The sequence below is a fragment of the Pezoporus flaviventris genome, unplaced genomic scaffold, assembly GCF_033815535.1.
Source record: "Pezoporus flaviventris isolate CSIRO_AGI_PZ_B2104156 unplaced genomic scaffold, CSIRO_AGI_Pfla_v1 ptg000008l, whole genome shotgun sequence".
Classification (NCBI taxonomy): Eukaryota; Metazoa; Chordata; class Aves; order Psittaciformes; family Psittacidae; genus Pezoporus; species Pezoporus flaviventris.
The window spans coordinates 1,912,526-1,916,628 of record NW_026892556.1 but is presented as its reverse complement, the minus strand read 5'-3'; positions in this window follow the sequence as shown (position 1 = coordinate 1,916,628).

The window sequence follows — 4,103 nt, the reverse complement described above, 5'->3', positions numbered from 1 at the left end:
CGTCCTGTGCCCGCAGGACCCCAGCTGTGCTCCACGGAGCCCCTGAGGAATTTCCCCCCCCCCCCGAAGGATGCTGTTAACATGCAGCAGCTGGAGAAAAGGAAAGGTTACAACAGGCTGTGGAAGCGCTGTGACTCCGCTCCTCCACTCACAGCAGCAGGACTCCATCCCGGGCTAGGGACAGCGCTTGTCCTTCTGTCCGGACACCACGCAGGGACGTAGCGGGAGGGGAGGCAGGCAGGAGGGGGAAAGCACAGTTTGGGCTCTGCAGAAGAGAAGCACACTGCTAGGTTTGGTAGGAGCTCCCGGTCTGCACGGCTGGAATTCCCTGGATTCAGCACAAAGCGCTCCTGCGCGGCAAGAGCCGACAACTGGGTCGAGGAACTGGGATGAGGACCGTGCGGGATGGAGGCGTAGTGAGACCCGTGTGCTTCCCTGCATGGAGAGCTCTACCCTCAGCAGTGGCACGAGGTGGCATCCTGCTCAGTTTCCCTTCTGGTGTAAAACGTGCTTCCTCCATATAAACGTGTGCAGCCGTTTCATTCCTCTAGAGCTCAGCAAAAGCCCTCTGGCCCTGAGGGATGGAGTGGGGATGTGCGTGGGGTGGATCAGTGACGTGCTGCTGAAGCTCCTCGCTCCCCTGGTGAGGCGATGCGCAGGGAAAAGCTCACCCCAAAGCTAAACCTGGTGAATACCACCTCCGCTGGTGGTTCATGGCACGCACTGAGGACTCGGCACCGGCGGAGGACGCCTGAACTCTGCCCCCTTCACCCCGGCTGGCTCGGCTCAGTGCAGGACGTGGGAGCTGCACAGTTGTTCCTGCTCCGGAGCTGTACCAAGCTCTCCGTGACTGCTCTGCTGGCAGCAGAACCTTTCAGCCCATCATCCACTTTGGGTTTAAGTAAACAAGAAGCCGTTATATCTTTTAAAGGGGGTTCCATTTCAGCACAATGATAAACGACCAGCATTCCAAGCAGGGAGAGAAAGAGGTTCTTCAAAGTCATCCTTTCGAGTTGTTTATGGATCATGTTCAAACGATTCCTGAAAGCCTCCCAGCTGAAAGATCCGATCTCACTTGATTCTCCAGCCTCAGCTAGCCTGTGAGATGAGTATTTTGTTTGTGCCAGGGTGTTGTATGTAAGCAGAACCGTTTTTCCCTTCCGCTTTTTAGCAGCAATAATCAGTAACCCTTTCATGAACCTCAGCTTGCTAATTCATAAACAACTCCTTCCTCCCTCCTGCTGCAGTATCTCAGTCCAGTTCTCAACAAGGATTAGGGGAAAGAGAGAGTGCATTAGGAAGGTTTGGTACACAGAGGCTCTGTTAACCGACTGGATTCCCTTCCGTATCTCAAGGCAATATTAGCACAATGATTTCAAAACTGAACTGCATGTAACAGATCAACACAACCTGTTCTATAGAACTCTCAAGAGTTTTCTAGATAAACTGACAAACTACTTTCTGTCGTGGCCTTTTCTTTCTTCCCTTTTCATAGCAAAATGGGAAGAAAAAGGGCCAAAGGCAAAGGAAAGTTTAAAATGCGTATTAAGAATATCCACGATTTTTTCAGTATGGGTGATATTGAAATTAAATTGTTTTAGAAAAATTAGGGGGAAAAAAAAGGATTAAAAATAAATCCAATTTCTTGGTATTCAATCAGCTCAAGATTTGTGCTGGTTCACTTCTGAATTTAGAAAACCTTTGACCAAGGTGATTTGTGCACTGAGCTCAACAGTCCAAGCCAGAGACTTCCTTACATAGGCTGGTGTCATCTCAACTCCCATGCACACGAACGCTCTCTTTCAGCCCACCAAACAAGATCTGTTGTGGTGTTCTCTCCATGGCATCACTGTAAAATATGCTTCTTTAAACAAATAAATAAATACATGGGTTTGCTGAACAAGCTTCGTTTGCTTTATTCACCCAAAACTGCAAGGAAATCCCAGCTCTAACCAAAAGTGTCCAGAAAGAGAGAGCCTTTGGGGTAATTCATCCCATGCAATGGGGGTAAAGGGCGAGGAATAAAATGTTAACAGCTTACAATCATGGGTTTGGAACTGTTTAATTTCTATCTCATTCATGAAGATTTAGGAGCTAAAGCAGACAAATTCCCCCAAAGACAGGTTGGTTGTATTATGTTCTTACCCTCTCTGTGTAATATAAATCTGTAGTTTTCATCAGCTACAGTCAAGTTAAATGGGCGCACGTATACTCCTCAAACAAGAATTTACCAGCTTTCTACCCCCATGGAGATGGAGGCAATGTATACACTTTTTAGCTCATGTTTATGTTAAAAAGATTTCTCACTCAGAAGAAATCTCTGCTTTGATTAAAGGAAACAGAGTAGGATAGGGAAACAGGTTACCCCTAATGCTACTATTTGGATTACATTGCCTGAGATCACTAAAAGGGAGATTTTACATGTATTTACAGATTGTATTAAGTCAATAGTGCTCTCAGAGAGAGATGTTAGGTATAATCAGTTTAAAATCTCTACTAAAACTACAGAAATACCAGCTGTATTTAACCAGTCGCCATAAATAAATCACACCAATGGCATTTATACACATAATATATTATACCCAGCTGAATGCCAAACCATCGTTTAGATGGAGCTGCTTGCCAGAATCTCCATGATTTTCAAAGAGTAGCAGGATCTTAGTGGGAAAACAGAGGCAGTCGGGCAGATAATATGTTATTTCCTACACAAGCTCAAATGCCTGCTTAGAACCTGGCATTTAGGCCAAAAGGCCATGTCAAATCCTGTGCCACACAAAGCTAATGTTCGGTTTTCCACAAAAGAAATCACTTTTCATGACTATTAAAATCAAATCACAAAACTAAGCATTTGTACATAAATGCTTTAGCTTCTATTGCTAGTAACCACTTCATTCCTGTCAGAAAGATCAGATTTCTCCTCCCTCCAGCTTCCCCCTGTTGCTTTCCATCACCATTTTGGGAAGTCCAGGTCCAAGGCAACCGTATCTGGGATCACTTTGTTTTGTTCTGTTAAGGAGCCATCAAACCTGGAGCTTGTTGCCAAGGAGCCCTGCCTCAGCTCTTGTGAGCTCTATCCCTGAAAACCCATTCCTGAGGAGCTGAGCTGGGAAAACTGCCGTGGTGATAAACCATCTACTGTATCTTCTGGCCATGCTTGGGATGATTTTGAAGGCTGGCTAAGAAACCCACTTCTGTCCTTGTGTTCTGCATTGAATCACTGCAACAGGGAGAGTAAGATGGCTGATGTTGCCTTTACCCTGTTAAAACCAAGTAGCTCAATTGCGTGCTGAAGAAGTGCTCTCATTTCAAGCCCAGTCTTGCTCTGAAGCCTTGGAGATCTCCTTTTCCTTCATTTAATTGACAAAATCTGTAGATCACACAAGGAAGACAGCCCCTGCCAAAAATCAAACATCACTAGTTTTTAATAATACAATGGGAATAACCCCTTAGAACATATGTAATTATGGCAATGAGTCATTCCAATGGCATCACATAACCACATTCACTGGGATTTTGACAAGGAAGAGGCCACATAAAACTCAAAGTGATTTCATTTCAGGCCAGTCATGCCAATGGAGCCGAGGCTGTGCGGCAGATCTGACAGGCTGGGCTTCCGTCATCGACCCCGCTGTCTTGTTGGGTACACAGCAGGGACAAGATCCCACTGCAGGCAACTCAAAAAGAAGAAGAAAAGAGAAGTTAAAAACCGAAATGGGGGGATGCATCCATAGCAAAGGCTCATGAGTCACAGAGCAGCAAAAAATGAGTAGAGTAGGATATCTGCCTGGTATGTGAACAGATACACAAGTAAACCACCACAGTTACAGAGACCCTGTGAGTTAAATACTGACTCTTAGCCCCAGCAATGCAATTTTGGTCAGGAAAACCAGGGGAAGAGAGGGCAGCGCAGCCGAAAGGATGCATTGATTCCAATTTGAATGCAATTCCCAGATGTTATCAGGAGAATCTGTTCTTGTGACAGCAGATCCAGGCTCGCAGCCCACTCCGAGCGGGATGAAAGGGCTCACCACGAGCTGGGTTGGGGACAGCGGTGCTGAGACCTCTCTGTTAAGCTTCCAATGTGGGAATTCAGCAAGTAACTC